This window comes from Corvus brachyrhynchos, unplaced genomic scaffold (genome assembly GCF_000691975.1).
Source record: "Corvus brachyrhynchos isolate BGI_N302 unplaced genomic scaffold, ASM69197v1 scaffold188, whole genome shotgun sequence".
NCBI classification, from domain to species: domain Eukaryota; kingdom Metazoa; phylum Chordata; class Aves; order Passeriformes; family Corvidae; genus Corvus; species Corvus brachyrhynchos.
In genome coordinates this window covers 270,564-290,710 of record NW_008239647.1, presented here as the reverse complement: position 1 = coordinate 290,710, position 20,147 = coordinate 270,564, and the positions used below count along the sequence as shown (strand labels likewise).

Sequence of the window (20,147 nt, the reverse complement as noted above, 5' to 3'; positions counted from 1 at the left end):
GAGTATAAATGAAAATATTTTAATACACATATATGTCAAAAGGGCTGGTACTGCCATTTCTTTCCCCTGTGAGATGCCAGGATTTAGTGGATATCAATATTAAAATGCACTTACTGTGATACAGTTTATATTTTATTTTTATTAATTTTTAATGGTGGTTAGAAGTATCAATTTCAAAAAAAAATGTTTCTTATGATTTAATTCTTTCTTTATTTTTTTATCTTATCTCAGGGCACTGCTGCCTCTCTGAATGACTAATACACCTGAAAGCATGGACATTTGAATATCACACTAGTCAAACAGTGTCAGAAAATTAATGGAAATCCCAGTGAACAACGTCAGTTAATGTCACCCAAAGCTCAGCATTTGTCAACAAAATTATAAGGAATCAACTTTCACCTGAGTATCAATTTACAAAGGCCTACCAGTAAGCTCAAATATCCTTTTCTTGTGTGAGGTAAATGTGATTTTACTTGGTGCCATATAAGCAACAATATCTGTTCCAAATTCAACAATATCTGTTCTATAACATGATCAAACAAAAAGACCTGTGTGTTGGCAAGGTAAATGTTTTTTTCTTGTTCCTGGTAAGACTACAGAAACAAAAACAGAAACCAAATTTTTTTGAGAAAAGGATGCTACAATAGAAGGACCACAAAATATGTCACAAAATAAATTTCTAGCTACAGGAAAGATTGTTTTGAAACAAAGTGGAAATTATTCTGAGAATGACAGTCTAAGATCCCATATTCTTTCCAAACAGCTCTCAGATAATGTTTTGTTTAAATGTTGGAAAGGCTTTGAAAATGTAATGAGGAGTGGAAGGAATGGAAGCAAAGGTCCAAAACTGTGTTCTTTTGTTCTTAAATGTGTTTCCCACCCTATGACTAAAGTCTCTGCAAACATAGTATAATCCGCTTGGGGCAGGAACACACCCCGGCTTCCCTTCTTGAAATACTGTGGCTGAAGAAACAGCTTTCTGAAAATAGACCTGATTTGCTGCAGAAATGAAGTCTCAAAGTGCAATTTGCCTTTTACCTGAGCTAGCAAGATGAGACATATTTAGGATGAACAGCTGGCTGCAGAGTTCATTTTTGCTCTTCCCATACTTGTCAATGTAAAGAAAAGAGGAATGATTGTGAGAAATGTGAGTGCAACTACATCATGCACTAAACTTGGGAGGCTTTTTATTTCAGATTTCCTAAAACATACTTGATTTCTATAACAGGGATTTTGTGGAATACTGTACTTTTAACATATGCATTGAGCTCACCAGCATTTCAGGATAAAACAACACCTGCTATTAAAAAAAAAAACAAACTGAAAGCAATTCCTTAAGATGAACATGATTAGACTAACACAAAATAAGCAAAAAACCTGAGTAAGAAATAGAGAGAGCACAGCCTAACAAAGACCTTGTTCTCAGGTCTTTCTCCACTGTGTGGTAAGATGGTGTTGTATGGACTGCTATATCTGTGCATGCAAAGTCTACCCCAACTAGGTCTCAGTTTCAGTTCGGTCACTACATGATCTCTCTGGGATTTAATGCTAACTACAGCACCATGAGAGTAGCAGGATATGTCAAATGAGAGGACAAGATCAATGAGCTGTGCTGGAAAGAACTGCAGCAGCTGTTACTTGGCCTGAGGGCATTATTTATTTTTAAATGTCAATCCTATAGTTGAGATAAAATGTGGCATAACTTTGATTTTTCTATTATGCGGTAGGACATTGACGTCAGATAGAAGTCACCAGTGCACAGAAATTCACCACGTCCTACCTCAGCCTTCTTGCAGGAGGATGGATTTCTTCCTTTTCTTGGCACAGTAGTGAGGTTTCCCAAGACACAGACCCACAAGGTCAACACAGACCTTTGTTTTGCTGCTCATAGCATTAGGCAAGTAAAAAGTTGTAAAAGAGGTAAATAAAAAACACTAAGATGGGCATGAAATGCAGCCATTAGACATCCAGCACAGGCTGCCCTCTCTCTGGAAAAGAGATCATAAGAAGATGGACCTGGCACATTTTAGAGAGTCTCTCACATTGACTTGAAAGCTTGTTGCTGGGTTCTACTAAGAATGGAGTAGTTATAAGTATTAGCTGATAATAAGAAACTCTTTGTGTTCAGTCCTGAAGAAAAATAAAAGAAATAGCTTCTTCACTCAGCTCACTGATCCAGGGAGGTGAAAGAAAGATGGAAACAACAGAAACAAATGCACAAAGGGCTTGAGCACATTTTCTAATGTTCACCAAAAGGCTAAAACAGGTTAGATGTGAAAAAGAAAACAACCTGAAGTGGCTGAGAGAGGTATCAGCTATGTACAGTGTGACCAAAGACACACACAGTAAGTCTGTCTTTAGCCTAGCCTGGTACTCTGGCTCGGTGGCAAAAAGAGTTGTACAAATAATTAAATAGACAGAAATACCTTCTTAGCTATAACACAGCTGATCTTTCTTTCTCTCTTCCCCCTCATCCTACCCAAATTTCTCAAATTTTTCTCCAAATGTTTGTCTCTTCGCCCTCAGGGTATTTGCCCTCATGCATCCATCAAGCTGCTCTTCAGCTGCTCTGCTCTGACTCTCTGTCAGTAGGACCAGTTCTTCTCAGTTCCCATGAAACTACTGTCACCCAATCCTGGATCAGAAGGAAACAATTATTAATTAATGCCCCTGAAACTTCTCCAGTCAGGGTAGGGTGATGGGAGACCATGGACAGGAGAAAGCTCATTCTCTGTGACACTCCAGGCCACACAGTATAACCGTGAAGTCCATGAACAACCTTCCCCCTCATCTCAAGAAGGTATCACTGTCAAAATGGGTCTGTGAAGCGGTGAACAGAAGATGTAGCTGTGCTAATAAGGAAAGGTCACACTGTCCTTCCAAAGTGGGTGTCAACTGAAGCATTCATGGCTCAGTGGCCTACTTGGCCATGTGAAATGGGACTAGAAAATACTTGCATATCTAACAGAGGAATTTTTCAATTGTCAGGGATAAATACAGGCTATTTTGATTATAGGTAGCTTTAAAAAAAAAAACCCAAACCAGAAAAAAAACAAAAACCCTTATCCTCTTCTCCATTAGAGTTTCTGGGAGCAAACTTATTTTCCCATTTTTCTACTGAACATTTCCAGAGGAGATAAGTTATCTGACCTGACAACAGGGAGAAAGTGCAGTCAATAGTTTGGAGAGCAAGTAATCAATGTTGTACCCTTATTTAAAAACCAATATACAGTAAATATCTGCCAGCAGCAATGATAACATTCACTTACACTGAAGATAACTCATACAAAATGCCAACTAGTTCTCCATTTTGGAAATCAACAAAATGGTCTCAGTCCAGATAATTTATTTTCTATCAATACAGTTTGGCCTTATTCTTTCTTGGTTTAGTATACTTGTTTCACATGCAGAGCTTTCTGAGTATCACATGTGTTTCCCTATTCACAGGAATATTCACAAAGGGAAGGAGATAAAATGTCTACTGAAATGATTGGGAAGGAGACAGACATTTGTTGTCGGCTACTTTTAAACCAGACAGGGAATGCTGAACAAGCCATGACAGGCACTTTTTTGCTCTTGACTTTTCCTTTTGCCATTTGACTGCTCATTGTTTCCATTCTTTACTGAAAGGGCAGATACGTTTTTTTAACGGCTGTTAACAGAGACATCTAATATAAATCCTGGTACAGTCAGTTCTTCCTTTCTAACACCCATACAGGTGCTTCTCTCTTACTGATATCACAGCCTATCCATCCTGCCACTGCAGCAGAGGATGTGGCATGCTTAAGATATCCTCTTTTCCTTTCCTGTTCTTAGTTTTTATCTTTAGGCTGTAACAAAAGGAGGATTACTCATTCTGACTGACATGTATACTGAAGCTTTTCTGAGGAGCTTAGACATGACAAAAGAATGGCTAAGGGCTCTTGGTAACTGGTGCCATTTTGAGCCCCCTTGCTCCTCAGCCTGTTAAAGCAAATTGATCCTCTAAAGGCAGAAGATGAAGAATTCCTTACTTCTTCACCGTTACATTTATTTCCTCCAATATCAAAGGTGCCTGATCACCACAATCCATGTGACTCAATTACATTTAGGTTTTCCATAGTCTTTCATTCTCCCAACTAGATCAGCTCAAACTCTACAGTACTAACTGGACAACTGCAGCAATTTGTTTCAGTCCTGCACATAAAGGCCTATGTACCACCCTGACCTACGTCTTCTGGCTCCAGGCAGAGAGTCGCACTGGTGATTTTCTACACCAGTGCCACACACGTGTTTTCCAGGGATTTTCAGTGCAACCTTAGCTCTATTAAAATAGAAAAGATGCCTTCAGCCATCATGTACTTTCTGCTGATATTATCCTTAATCCAGCTTGTTCAGCTCAGAACCTGCCTTGCTATGCAGAGATGAACCAGCCCTACCTCTTACCTCCTGACCAACCATTGTCCAGGACCCTGGATTTACTGCTATTCCAGCACCTTCTCCTTATCTCACCTCATTCCATTACCCCACAGTGGCAGCAGATCTGCTGAAGGATTAGAGACCTGTTCCTTCCTAAAGTGTGATTAGCAGAAGCCTCCTAAATGCTCCATTGTACTGCTTGTACTATTGCTGCAACCATCCCCTCCTAACTGCTGTTATTTAGCTGCCATATCCTCTCAGCACATAAGTTTTTCATAGCTGGAGAAATTATTTCAAGGGCAGGCTCTCAGAGGCCTTGATATCTCACAGCACTTGTTGCCAAGATACCCCTAGAATAATCCCATTTGGTCAAATAAATTGACTTCCCAGTTAAGGCTTGGCAGACAGAAGTTTTCTTTTGAGTCAAAATGGAAATGTACAGTTTCCATGTCCCAAACCAAAGGTATGCAAGCCTTTTAATGGGCCAGGAATGTTTAATTCCAGTGCAACTCACAGATTTGCTTGTCATTTAGCAAAATGGGATTTTACGATCAAGTTCCATATGAATTATTTTCAGTTTTCATAGAAAATGCATGAACTGGAAAGAAATAATGAAATTTATCTTCCAGAAGGAATGTAAGATGAGGTGTACTGGAAATTTTGTCCCTAAAGTTTTATAGTCAGGAAATCGTAAGACCGACTATTTCCTAATCAAGTGTCTGTCTGTTTAAAATATTTTTTCCTGCGAAAAACAAAAACGTTTATACTGGAAAACTCCCACTCAAATCTGCCTTCTATGTAGGTCAGTAGTGATTCTGCATGGGACCAGACCCTGACAGCACATCTTTTCCCTTTCTCCCATGTTTTCAAATCAGCAATTTTTTAACTGAGGAGATGTTTTCTGACTTTTACTGCTGCTGCTCATTTTATATGCTGAAGTTGCTATCCTGGATTTGTCACCAATGTTTTTCCATAAAGACGAGGATGTCATCAGACACCCATATCATGGGTAAGACAAAGAAAATGACATGAAGACAGAAAAATTGGAAACAATGTCATGTAAATATTCTGAAGCAAAGTGACAATCACTGAACCAAGGGGTGCAGAAATACTTCTAAATGAGGTGATCTTTTCCCAATTTTCTATGTAACATCACTGCGGGCCTTCTGATGACATATTTATGTATGTTAATTTCATGGCAAGGTTTGTCAGTCACCCACGCAGGAGGTAGTTTGAGTTCCTAGAACCAGAAGTATCATTTACAGGCTTTCATCTCTCTGTGCATCCTGGGTGGAGCTGGGCTGGGCACAGAGTAACAGCTGGCCCTTCACTGCAGCACTGCATCACGCTGATTTGTGATTTGTGAGGTTTGTTGTTATTTCGGTGCACTCAGATGAAACCCTGTCTTTTGTCACAAGTTTCAGTTGATAAGTGGAAGCTGTTCAGCCCCTTGCAAGCACATGTAGCCTCTGGACACTGACAGAGTAAATCCCAGCCCCTTGGTGAGATCCTTAGGTACTACAGTCAAATTCTAAACAGTAAAAACAAAGAGGAAAAAGGGAATACAGCAATGGCCTATTTGGTGTTGGGCAGTATATTCCAGAGTCATCTGGACTGGTATGAAGGAGCCACAGATGTCTTCCTTCAAAAAGAGCGTTAATGCTTTTCAGTCCAGCACCTAGAGGGCAATTAGCCTCTCCATGAAAACAAACCCGTGACAGCACACTTGGACAAACACAAAGAAAGTAAGGCTGAGTGCTCAAGCCAGAAAAAAAAGACTGAGTACACACTTGGAAGAAATTACTCCTCTTCTCCCACAGGTGATCTTTGTAGGTCAAGGCAGAAATGCATTAGCAATGCAAAATGGGATTTGGGAGTGAACAAGCACTGTCATCCTCCCCTCCCTCCCCTCTGTGAGGGTGGGTAGCAAATTCAGCCTTAAGAGTTTTCAGTCCACAACCCCTCAGCAGGGAGTTAAGTCACTTGAAGAATATTCCCGCCTACTACCAGTTAAACCTTGATAATTTTGAATCAGCCTCCCATTTTGTATTTATGCCCCAAAAAAAAAAAAAAAAAAAAAAAAGTGGGGGGAGGGGGCGGATCAGATGGGTCTCTAATCATTACATTGCAAACTTGAGCCAGTGGTCAGATTCCTCTGCAAAGAGGGGGAGCAGAAGCACTCTGACTAGGATTGCCAGGCAGCTGTCAGCTCAGGTCCACCTTAGCAGCAGGCAGAGAAGAGGCCACTGGGCAAGGCTACACGTGCCATTTGTACCTCCCATTGGGAAAAAATGGCCAGTAATGGCCCTATTGTAAATTTAAACAAGAAGCACTAAAGCTGTGAAGTGCAGCATGGGGCAGAGAGGACAGCAGTAAACAGGGGCTCTGAGGCTGGGTCACATTTCTCAACCTTTATGGTGCACCAAGGGGTGCCAGCCTGCCTGCCTGCCAGTGCCCTGCACAGTCAGACACTGGGGCGCACCCGGTCCAGATTCACCCTAAAGAAACCAGAGCTGTGCTGGGGAGAGCAGGACAGACACTGCCTCTGATCCAAGAGGTGATACAGATCTTTGCTGGGTATCATGGGTTAAAATAGCTTGGTTCAGCATTAATTTTTTGCTACCTGTCTCCTGGCATTGCTTATTTTTTGCACCCCCTCTCTCCCCAAGAATTAGAAGCAGTTTCAGGGAAGCTCTGGAGCTCTTCTTCTTGCTGCTGCAACCCGGCAGCTCCGAGCAGAACGCACATGAGAAGCATTCTGTTATGCTCAAGTGGTGATCTGTGGGCAATGGAAACTCACCACAGACACAGAGTAAGCTGTAAACAAGGAGACTGCAACCAGCCTGAAACACGGCAAGAGTGAAAGTAATTATTTGTCTGTCTTTCTTCTCACCACAAGCCAAAACTTCCTTTAGTACAGTGGCTGTATACAGCAAGTTCCAATAGGAAACTGATCCCCTGCATGGCAATGTTTCGACTTTCTGGAGGAACAGAAAATCCACATGACAACTGTGTTGCATCTGCTGGACATACCCATGATGAATATTATATTATAAAGTTAAGAGGTGTCAATTTAATTAGCTGTGACTTTATAGACTGAAGTGATGCTTACTGTTTCCCTGCCTCCTCATAAAAAGAGTTTTTCTGTCATAGTAATTCCAAAGATGGAGTAGGTAAAATAAACCTTATTCTTCTTAATATCTCTGTGGCACTGCCCCAAAAATACTAGATCAGGTAGTCTGAAAAGAGAAAAAATTTTCTTGCTTTAAATCAATATTATTTGGCTCATTTGTGGAGGTAGGAGTTACCCAGTTTAAGAACCCTACCTTGCATACACTACCACAGCTGACCATTTTACATTTCCAGGTACTAATCTACCATACTGGGACTTGTTGACTTCACTGCCAATTTCTTTCACTGCATTAGTTCCTTTCTTTTATTCAGTCATGCACTTGCTTTGTCTCCCAAACGTGTGCATATGTCCATTCAAATCAGAGACTCAGTTTCCATTTTGATATATCTTGTGCTGTGCTGCCACTTAGATGCTTCCCCCACCCCAATCCCAGCACATTTAATCTTGCTGAGAGCATATATGTCTGCTGACGTCAGACAGACATGACATAGCATATACCTGTTTGTGTACCCCATTCCCCACATGCCCACCTTACCACTTGTGGATGTCCATCACCAGCGGCATTGCCTTACCAAGAACAACAGCCTCTGTGGCAGCAGACGCTGAAGTGGGTGCCCACTGCCCCTCCACACCCCTCACTCCCTTCCCTTCTCTAGCTGTTCCTATGCCTTCCATTTCTTCACATGACATTTTCCAAGATCCTCACACTTTTCCTCTCTGGTTTTACATACAGCAGAGTTGATCTGTCCAGTGAAGTTCTTCCTTAGCTTTGCAGGATTTACTAATTCCTCAGAAAGCTGAAATTAGTTTCACAGCTTTACTCTATTCCTCAAGTCTTCCTTTATTAGAAACCAAATTATTATCCTTTCTTTTAAACAACTTTCCATCACTGTTTAAAAACTATCATAAAAAATTCCTATTGACTCTTAAAAAAATATTCTCTTTGAAGTGCCTTTTCATACCATGAGAAGCAGAACCCAGACTGAGATCCATTACTCGACATGAACAATCTTATCTAAGCTAGAATGAAAAGGGAGATAAAGTTATACATTTCTCCAATGCTTTAGGATGTACGACTGAGATATTTTTTGCCATCAGAGGTAACTGTCTATAAAATGTTTTGGGTACATATCTATATATAGTTAATAACTACACAGTTTATACATACATATGAAAAAATCTTGCACTTACCTTAGAGAAGTAACATTTATCCCAGGTTTGGTAAAATAGGCTCAGACAGGCACTTAGACCTTCTTTCTATTCCATGCATCCTTTTTTCAAAAGAAGATAGAATCAGAAAAATCCCAGTTGATCTCTAGCAAACCAAAATGCAGACAAGATTTTTTTGTCAGATGCAGCCTGATTCAGTGAAGTCCGAGCGTGTGAATCCCTGAGACTCTTTGTTCAGTAATATCCAAAGCACAAAAAAAGCAAAGGAAAAAAAAAGAAAAAGGAAAAGAATAAAAAAAGTGAACAACTTGTTCTTTTCCTGTGTCGTTTAAAAAACCCAGTCTTGGAGGACTAAGCAGCCTGCAGGCTTTTTGAGCATTCTCATCCTAGTGCATCCCAAGGTAACACATGCATTTCAGTATTGCAAGTCTTCAAGTTCATACAAGCAAGCCCAGCTCCTGTGTATGTGAGTGTGTGTTGGGGTAGGGGGCTGAGTTGTACCGCAGGGGGAAGAGAGGCAGGGTGATACACACACTCACAGTCACGCAGAGATGGAAGAAGGAAAAACAGCAAAGTGGAGTGATCTCACAAAGTGCTCTAGATGGCAGAGCCTGCACAGCTTGTAAGACAAGCAATGTGCACACACCAAAAAAAAAAAAAAAGGAGAGAGGGAAAAAAAAAGATAGAGAGTGAAAAACCCGAGAGAACTAGCAGGCAGCTTCAGGAATTTCTTCTTACCTCTTCTGACGATGCAACATACAGCAAGTGCTTTGTGCTGCATAGGAATCCGTGCAGGCACGACTCAGTCAGACCCCTCACTTCTGAAATAAACAAATATGTAGCAAAGGAAAGGGAAGAAAACCAGAAACCAGATGAAACAGGTACAAAAAGAAGCTAATAATAAACAAGTAAGAGTATCAGGGAGGAGTCTTAAGTGGGCAGGAGGCAAATACTTGGTATAGAAAGAGGCATCCAAACTCCTGGTCCTAACAGATTGGCTCTGTAATTATGTGGCAAAGCACTGCCCTCTAAGCCATTGCGTAATAATAGAAACCTAAGCTGTGTAGACACAGCCTGAAATGCTAAATCCTCAGGAGCAACACTCAACATTTGTCAGTAGAAAGCCTGTCGGTTCTCTGGGGGCGGAGGAAGAGGAGGGAAAAGAGAAGGGGAGAGAAATTTTACTGCAAAATGCATAAGCTGCAGTTGCAAAGAGCTCTCAGGTGGTGCCGATGCTTGAAATGTTATAGTGGAAGTCATATATATCTGTATCTATATAGGAAAAGATAGATAAAAACAATATGTGGTGCTTAGGGACACAGTTTAGTGGTGCATTTGGCAGCGCTGTGTTAACGATTGGGTTTGATGATCTCAAAAATCTTTTCTGACTTAAACCATTCTATGATTCTAATAGCACTGTCAGCTCCATTCATGCTATTTAATACTGGAAACAATTTTCCCTTGCTGTGTTTTAGAAACTTAAATGACAAGGAGAAGAACATGTGCAGAGGTTGTCCATGTTAAATATTATTATTTCTAATGCTGATGGCAAGACAGTAGTAGTAGTTGTCCCTTTGCACTGAACAGTATTGCAATGTCTAAATAAAACCTGAGCTGAGATAAAAGAACTCAGAAGGATTGATCAGCCTTTGTCATTTATCAGTGGGTTCCTCTCTCCAGCCCTCCTGACACAGAGACACTAATTTTCTTCTGCGTCTCTTGGCTGAAGACGCTCCTAGACAGAGCCAGGGAAAAGATGAGCACTGGCTACAAAAGAGGAGGAAAAAATCCAGCTTCTTCAACTTACTACACACCAGTATCAATACATCAACAGAATGAACAACTAATTATGCACATGGAAGGAACAGGAAAAAAAAACCAACACCAAAAAACTCACAAAAACAAACCAAGAAAGTAATATCATTTTGCAATGGAAATTTACCTGAAAACTGTGGCCCTGGGTCACACCTATGGTCCGTCTAATCCAGTGTCCTGTGTCTGGACAGTGATCAGCACTACACACCTCTGAGGAATCTGAATGAATTTTTGAAGCCTGGGCTAGACAGCCTGGACTAACCTGTTCATGGGCAGAGCTTCTCCTTAATCCCTGTTCTTTAAAGATTAGTTAATGCACTGAGGCATGAGCAGTGGAACCGTCTGCTTCTGCACATCCAGATTAAACATGTAAGGTCTGATTCTGAGGGCCTTTGTAGTTGGCGTAAAGTACACCTCTTTTACGGCACTCAAGATCTAAAGAGTAAAAATCTTCTGATGCTTTGTAAACATCCCACTGTGAAAAAAGGCCAAGAGTTCAGAAAGAGCTGTAGTATTTCAGTCTGAAGGGTAAGAACTATATTTTTATAGCCTCGTCTAGCCTAGTTACTCTCCTCATTTACTCCTTACTCCTGGTGTAAACATCTGATGTACTTCAAGAGGCTATCCAGTGCAGGCAGAAGAACCAGGTCGCCCAAATAATGTGCAGGTATCAGGTTTGGCCCCTAGAAAGTCAGACCAGACTGAACTGAAATGTTTGAAGATATTTTTGTGAATGACTGCATAGAGGAATACCTGGGGTTTTTTTGGAGGGGCAGATTCTGCTGCAAACTTGAGATTCCTTACTGTTACCAGTCTCACTCCTTTGACCTGTGCCTGCTGCACTCCCAGTGACTCTCTCTCTGTATCCCTAAGGTGCAGGCTGCAGACATCGCACGCATGGGATCCACTGTGGTTAAACAGATGGGGAAGGACTGCAGAGAGAGCAGTTGCCTATTTTTCAGCCTATTCATCTTTCCTTGGCTCTATGTGGAATAGTGCTGAAGGGGTCTTCTTGGGAGGAAGGCCAAGAGTTACCACAGTCAGTAATCTTACTGGGCACTGAAGGAAGTGGCCTGGCAAAGGAAGACTTGAGAATATGTAAGATGCCAAACTAGGTGTTAAAATATTAAAAAATTACTTCATGTATAGATGACTGAAACCTGAACTTAGAAAGCTAAATTTAAAGACAACTCCTGGGACTCCTGGGCCAAGCATATTGGCTAGAAAATCAAATCAAAGCTCTAATCATGTCAGTGCCTTATAAAATAAATGTCAGTGCATGACAGACAGAGATGTCTATCGTTTAATGACATCAGGAATTAATACTAGACTCTGAGACTAGTGTTTCAGAGTCTGATTTGAAAGCAAAATATTGCTTGCAATGACAACTAGTTAATGCACTCCAAAAATCTTCCAAAAATCTTTCACCAGCTACAGTTTTGACTGTGAAAACTCCCAATGCAAAATAAAAGATTATACAACACTGGAAAAAAGCAAAATCACCTGAAAAAAGGTTTACATAAGTCTGTGGTGTGGGTCCCCAAAGTGCGAGGCCAGGGTGCTTTCCAGCTGTCTGTGATGCCCTTCAGAATTTAATCAGAATTCCCTAGCATTTGCCCCTCAGCTTCTCCTCTTCACTAACCATCCCTGGTATTTATATATTTCTTTGCTCCCAAGTAAGGAGCTTCTCAGTGAATCAACAGCATTCTTTCTTGGTCCTCCTAGCAGGTTACCACTTGCACTTATCTCTTTTGCTCAGGTCTCCCCTCTCTCCAGTCCTGCCCTAGCTCCCAGTCAGCCAGCGAGGGTGTTTGAGCTATATCTGCTCTTATTTCCACCTCCACAGAAATCCCATCAGACCCAAAGAGAAGACTCATTCTGCCTAGGTTGTGATCATCTCACAGAAAGAACTGGAAAGAACCGTCATGCAAAGAACTGTCAAGGTTCAATTTTTAATTCTTGGCTTAGATATAGAAAATACATGAGAGACCAGGAGTACAGATGGCTAACTTTTGCTCCATGAATCTTCCTGAGCAGCTGAAGCTTTCAGTGATGCAGGAAATCCCGTGCCCCAACAGAATGCATAATTTTTCTAAGAAGAGAGATGCATAAAACTCATAAAATCCTTGAAATCCCATTCATACAAGTTTCCTTGTGAAGTGGCGATCACCAAAAGACCTAGCTTGAGAAAGAATTTTGTAACAGAAACCCTCTCCTTTCACATACAGTGCCACATACAACATCGAAACCTAAGAAAACTGAACTAGGATAGCAAAGTGAGGCAAAAATAAAATTGAGATGTTTTTGTGACTTCCAGGACAACTTCACCTGCTACAAACACCATTGTCCTTTCCAAGTCTAGCAGACAACACACTGGAGCCTTTGGCCATCTGATTGACAATACAATTTAGCATGTGCTTCTAGACATCGGTGATTCCCATTTCCTGCCCACTCTCTTCCAAACTGAAGTAGTCAGCACTGGTCCACATGAGTGTTTAATCAATGGCTGCCAATCAGTTACATTGATTGAAAGAAAGTCTAAAAATCCTTTTGTCTGTGGCCTTACTGATGAAAACAGTTGTCAGGAGCTGAAGCCACCAGCTTTCAAACATTGGAGGTTTGGGGAAGGATTATATATTTCTTCGGTGCTGTACAGCTCAGCTCTTTACAAATCATTGAATATCTGTTTACACATGTATATGCCAGTAAAAAATCTCCTTCTCACACCCTCCACCCACACATCCCTCTGCTTTTAAAAGCAGCTCCAGCCAACAGACAAATGGAATGTGATTTCTTTCATTTTCTTGCATCTTAGCAAGGGGAAAACTTAATCCAAATTTCTAGACCCAGAGATCCAACAGAGACCACATGCTGTTTCACAGTACAGTGGAAGGAAAAGGGTTTTGAGGGTATTGATGAGACAACAACATCACAGAAGGTCCCTTTTGCAATACACTGTTATAAAAAGCATAGACCAATATCACAACAAAAATATGAGGATGAACTTCATTAAAATATTTCAACAACCCCACAACAACCCTTCACTGTCCATCTTGCAGCTAAATGCAGAAGGGTTTCCAAATACCAGGAAAAAGTTGTTTCAGGTCATAGAATAAATTATACATTCATAATCTACTCCATTCTAAGCATTCATCGCATCTGGAATAACCAGGATACTTATGCTAATCTTAAGAGGACCTAATGTAACTTTTAGATGCTCTGAAAGAAGGTCAGTATAATATTTTTATCCCAGGGTTATTATTCTTCCCAGGTTCTCGCTTTACAAGCAGGAAAATCCTTGTACTTCTGTTTTGCATAATCACATGTCCAGCTAGGTGAGTAAAATTTAATGCCCTTTGATTGATAGGTTAAGACCAGAAGGGATCATTATGGCCATCTCATTTGACCTTCTGCATAACCTCAGTTACAGAAATCCTCTCTGTGGCTCCTGCATCTATCATCATAATATTGGGTGTTGCAAAAAAAATCTTTTATAAAGGCAGTCACTTGATTTAAAGATTTCAAGGGATAGTGTATTCATTCTCCACTCTCTTCATATCTTTAACTGCTGCTATTGTTAAAAAATGTCCACATCTCATTTTGTTACTCAAAAGGCTCTGATATGTCATCAAGACTTTAAAGTGATAATTATGAATTACACCTGGATATCTCCCGTTCAGAAAACTCAGAATTAGGAATAGCAGAAGTTTCTCCCAGCCAAGTGGACTGGTTCCACTGGGGGCAAATGAGTGCTATTTGAGACCAGTGTAATCTAGTCACTCAACAAACAAATAAACAAACAAACAAATAAACTTATTTAGTGGACATCTGTTTTAGCACAGTGTTCATCAGAATAAAGAGACTGCCTTGGCAATGCTCTCCCAATTCTCTTAATTTGATGAAAAGTATAGCATTAGCTTCTACACTATACCTGGAGGCAGCAGAACTCTGCCACCTGCCCATCAGGAAGCAGGACCTCATCCTGGTGGGTTTGCAACCTCTGGCATCGATTCACTCTGTGCAGAATGCTCCCAGTCACCACTGAAATCCAGAGGGGAAGCAGATGCTCAGTGCAATAAAGGCATGGCACAAGAGGAGTGTGAATATGAGTCTTCATTCTATATTTTGACCCTTTCCACACAGAATAAAAGATGCCAATGGTTTTCATTATTGAAAGAGGATGTGTGCACTTGCCATGCAGCAGGGGGCCCCTCTTTGGAGAGGATTCTGTTAGGCTGTGGTCATCTGTTACGATTCCACAGGCAGTAGGAGCAATGTAAGGGACGTCAAGCTCTCCACTGCCCCGGCTGGGATTTGCTGCAGTAACTCCCCTGCCAATCTCATGTTTGCACCAGCTGAGTCACTTGTCTTTGTGCCCTGTTACAAGCTACAGATCTTAGTTTGCTTTCTAATTGACACTTAAAAAGCAGTTTGGAGGAAGAGAAGGTTGTTCGGCATTTTGTAACATTTAAGGAGAGAGGAATTATAAGAGACTGGGGACAGGTAACCTTCAGACAGGATTTGTCAACCAGGGATAATGTTGTGAAACCAGTCTTATGCTAATCATGCGAGAAGACTCTAGCATACAATGCACAAGAGTCCATGTCTAGGACAAGGTCGACTGCTTAAGCTGTTTAGGAATCATTCTAGTCCTTTCAAAACTGCATGTCTCAGCCATGGAATCGAATGGTTACAATTTTGTAACTAAAAAGAGTACATGGAGGAGGTGAGAATCTTTCGGGCAAATTCTTGTTTTGTATCAAAACTACAGTCATCACTGTATATACAAGTCAGTATTTGCTAATGGTTGTCACATTATAGCAGGGAGGTGTCAAAGGAATGAATCCATCAATAACCTCAATGATCTACCTTGCAAATTGTGGGAAAAATTCTTCCCAGCCACAAAGCACTTAGTTTCTGTGGTCAAAATTATCTGAAAGCTATTAAGTTTGCCAAGGATGGAGCAGACGCTTAAAAGGAGCAATCCCAGATGTCTGAAATGAGTAAGATTGTAACACAGGGCTTGCAGTACACAGAGCAAAATAAATAATATAAGGTCATGTTTTTCTTAATGAAGCTTAAGCATGATGCAAAATGTGGGGTTTGTATTCCTAAAACAAATTTTACATTACTTAAACAAAATATTTTGGGTAGAAAAGAAGAAAAGCCATGAACGAGGCATGAGCTTGGGATCTGACTTGGAACATGAGTATTATCAAATTTTGATGCAGAAAGGAACAGGAAACAGGAATGGGTTTGAAAGCCTCAGAGGAAATGCCACCCCTTTGAATGCAATGTACAACTTCTGCCTGCTTTGCTAGGCCCCAGCTTGGGGGAAGATGGGCTCCTTACTGCTCCCTCTTCCTGAGCCTGATGTCAATAAAGTGTAGGTGTGTAGAAAGGAGGCTCAACAACTTCTTCCTGGCTCTTGTCTGAGACCTCGGAAGCCTCCATAGGATGTGCATGAGTGAGGTACCTGCTCTCATTCTTAACCCAGATGGGCACACCCAAAGAGAGGAGGAAGAGGAAATTTTGTGGTACTGCAGAGTAGCCGTGTCAGGATAACAAGTGACTTGGATTTCTCTCTCAGCCTCTGTTCCTATTTGATTCTATCAGAGGAAAAGAAGGAAGGAGAAAATTAGCCCATATCTTCTTCCTTATTTACTTCATAAAGTTAAGAGATAATGACAGCTGTCTTAAGAACGCATCAGTGAAAGCAAGACCTAAGTCAAAGCACGTAAATTTAAGCTGATATCAGAAAGAAGCACAGAAAGAACTCCTTGGCTGTGAGGAGCAACAGGGTACACAGAGTAATTTCAGAGGTTTTGGGTTATCTCAAGCATAGTATGAAGAAAGCATTTTAAGAACAACCTGAATACAGAGTATTTTTACAAGGTTTTCACTGTTCTCTCTGGTCTCAGCTTTGAAAGAGAAGTGGGATCTGACCTTCAGTCAGACCTTGCATGTCCAGGGCATCTGAGAGTGTCTTCCCTGTTCTGTTATTCTGCTCAGAGACACTGGAGTGATGCCTTTTCCTGGTCTTAAAATCAAGAGTCAAACATGGTGTCATGGTTTAGCACAGTTAAAGAAGGCTCCATCAGCCAGGGAAGTGATTCTCTTGTAAAGAGGTGCTTACAGCTTCCTCTATGACCTGACAGAACCTATCAACTGGCTAGTTTGAATATTGGCAACTTTTTAAGCCACTTAAGCAGCTTGACACGCCTCTGTGATCCACATTTAAGAACAAGCAAACCCTCTCGGAAAAAGCTCTCTCTTGCTTCCGGCCTTGTGATAGGTAACTGGGGGGCTCGCGTGGCCCAGTGGGGCTCAGCCCAGGCCAGCCAGGAGACAGCCATCCTGGAGCTGTGTGGCCCTGTTCCACCCGCAGCCCCTCAGTGCGAGCCAGGCCCGCAGCCCTGCTCTGTGCAGGTGGCGCGGCCCGGCTCCCCCCTCCAGTGCGGCCGAAATTCATCTGAGGCCGCTGCCCAGCAAAGAGCATGTGACCAACAGCGAGAGGCGAATTCCAGCTGCAAGGCCCGGGTGAGATGAACCCTTTTAGTGCTGTAAGTTTCCTCCAGAACAGATGAAGCCTGCGGACATCAATCCTCTCCTGAGTCAGAGGAGGAGGAAAGGTGGAGGCAAGTGAAGAAAACACCATAGAGACACCAAAGTCAGTAAAGAAGGAAGAGCTGAAACCCTGAGGGAGGAGAAAGAGGAGATGCTTCAAGGGTAGAAGCTGAAATTCTGTTGTAAAGCTATGGTGATGGACTATGATACATCAGAGTACCCATTGTAATTTCGTGAAAGCATGGGGGGGGTGGAGCATTCAAATTGCAATTGTGAGCAAAAGTATCTGTGCTGAAACAAGCAAATGACTGTAATGGTAAGCAAAAGTACCTGCGCTGAAATGAGCAAAAGTTGAAGTAGCTGTAATTTGATGAGAAGCTCGGACAGAAAGAGGTGAAAGTGATGAAGACCCTTGCTCCCAGGGGAGGAGGAGGGCCTCTGTTCCTGGAGCTGAAGATGCTCCTAGAGATAGGTGAAGAGAACATTTGTTTCTGAGCAGCTCATCCTTAAAATGGTACCCCAGTATCCCAAGATTGGACCCTCAAAAGCAGTTCAGGAGAAAACAGAACATGTAAGCAATAAACATACATGGAGGAAAACTTCTCTCGTATAAAAAGCTTGAGCATCTATTGCAAGGCATGTGTGATCCAGCTCAGTATTTTAACACCCAATGCAAAAACTTTGGGAATTCAATTTTTGCAGTAAGTTTCCTTTATAGGGGTTGGACAATCTTTACATCAGCTGCTACTTCTCTTCGCCAGCCTCCTGAACCTCTGTGTTCACAGAGATTACACGTAGAAGAAAATCTGTACTTCCTAGAGAATCATAGTATGAGTAAGATGGACTTCATTTCTGTATTCCCTTATAAAATGTCAAATATTCATAGCTATGTCAAATTAAATGAGTTTCTTGTACTGCTATTCTTTTCACCTCATTGGGTCCTCCTCATGTGATATCTGTCCTGCCATTACATGATCTACCCCAAGAGACTTCACCTTTATCTAACATTATTCAATGCAATCTCAGTTTCAGATCAGAATAAAGGAAAAAATACAAATTTCAGAAGGAATTGGCTACCGATCAACCGCTGTGTCTTTATCACAGTTGTATTATAGGAGAGACAGAAAACGCCTTTGTCATTACAGGCATATGAAAGACATACAATAAGGCTTGGAATTTGGTTCACTACAGAGCAAATAAATACTCCCTAGAAGTTAAAAGGAAATTATTCTGAAATAGATACAGAAATCTTTAAGAAACCAGGCACATAAATGTCCAAACCAGAATAAGCAATTCTTGCTTTCTTTTTGACGGCTGCCCTGATTTCTGTACATAGGATTGAACATGAGGCCACCAGAGCAGAAGCCTGAAACACTCCCATGTTTCTCCTGTACCTGGAAATCATTGTCTCTGTAATTGGGCATAAAATGGGATATTTAGAATGCATTGACAATTACTGTACAGCTGGATGAAAAACTGTGGAGAGAGTAATGGTTTTCATAAGAATTAGGCAGATGAAAATATTAAAAATAGAGGATACTGAGAGAGAAAATGTAGCTGGGCATTATAAAATGAAATTTAGTGATGTATAAAGCCTTGATAAGTGTGAGAAAATATACAAATGCAGATGTAAATATATACACAGGGATGCATACCTGTTCTGAGACAGCTATTCTGGAGACCCACCTTAGGGACTTTGGGGTACTTCAAAGACTGTGGTACTCCACACATGATCAAGTACATTAAAAACAGAACCTTACTTGTCTACAGAACTTATAAACTAGATGGGTTGTCAGACAGATGAATAATGTGTGCTGACATCGAGATTTGGGCCCTTTGATCATAATTTTGGTCTGAACAGCCTCCCCAGCAGCAAAGCCTTCAGAGCTGTGGGATGTGGGATGACCCAAGATCCCTTGAGGGCCCTACGCCAGTCACCCCTGGAGTGCCCATTAAATTAATGGATATCTCTATCATTATACTCTGTACTGCTGTAACTTAACTGGAAATTTCTTTTCCTGGCCTAGGACCTGGCTACAGAAGCACTTACACCTGCTGCAAACTGATGCCATCAAGCTGACACCATCCTGCTTTATAAAGGGATAAAGACGAGGGCTGAAGGCACCCCAAAGTATCCCTTTCTCTAGATCTCACATATGCTCCCACACTGCAGCAATGTAGGAGGAGATGGTGCTGCAGGGAGGCAAGGGTACAAATTCCCCTGTGTGTTTACTCCCTGCATACTGCCCAACATCTTTGCAACCCATCCTAAGAGTTCAGTTCCTGACTTGCAGTACAGAAAGAGAAGGAAATAGAGGTAGTTCTGCCACGTCGTCCCAGGGTTGCTGGGAAAAGACAGGGAACCTGGCAGAATGAACATTAAAAAACAAAACAAAACAAAATAAAACAAAACAAAAACAAAGAAGCGATAGAGCCAAAGAAACCAAGCGTGGAGAGAGAACAGGCACCAAATGCATGAAACAAGAAAGCAGAGATTTAAAGGGAGCATCACAAAGGGTTTTGAGACTTACATGTGTATATGAATGGAAATTGAGTGAAAACAAGAGAGCAGAGAAAAAAATAAAGCTAAGAGAAGAACATGCAGAAACTCAAAAAGGGAATTGGTGAGTGAGCCAAAAGGGGCAGAATGAATTTATGGCTGTCTTCTCCCTTACTATTCTGGGCAGCAAATAAAATACAGGCTGATGACTTCAGCATCACCAGGCAAGACACACAGTTTTGTGGGACATCACTGAAGTGTGCAAATTTTTTTGGAACGTTTTCCCAGAATCTCATACTAGTGTATTAACCATGATGTCTGTGAACCTGAGGTGAGTGCCACTAAACAAATAAACATAACAGAAACTCCCTGCTTCACACCAGCTAATAGAGATACCCACTACAATTGTAAAAGCTGTGAAACTGAAATGTTAATTTCTTTCATGCCAAAGGTTTCAAAACAAACAGACTCTTTAGTTAGGAGATTGTATTTTATAGAACCCAAAAAATTACCCCTACAAAAATAATAAAAGCAAAGCCTTCCCTTGGTAATAAAATCATAACG

The 20,147-nt window shown here is 41.3% G+C and overlaps 1 protein-coding gene across 6 annotated transcripts in view; it reads right to left on the bottom strand.

The window, feature by feature from the left end:
* Positions 1–10,752, bottom strand: part of LRFN2 (leucine rich repeat and fibronectin type III domain containing 2) — a 154,403-nt gene extending 143,651 nt beyond the window's left edge. For 2 of the 6 annotated variants that reach the window (XM_017742353.1, XM_017742351.1), the window contains exons 1-2: positions 9,440–9,791; positions 8,723–8,929 (exon numbers count right to left, since the gene is read on the bottom strand). The gene's annotated coding sequence lies outside the window, so the exon portion shown is untranslated. Of the gene's footprint in view, positions 1–8,722; positions 8,930–9,439; positions 9,792–10,643 lie in introns of those variants that run through there. The other 4 variants (XM_017742352.1, XM_017742354.1, XM_017742355.1 and 1 more) reach the window with 4 other exon arrangements.
* Between the last annotated feature and the right edge of the window lie 9,395 nt (positions 10,753–20,147).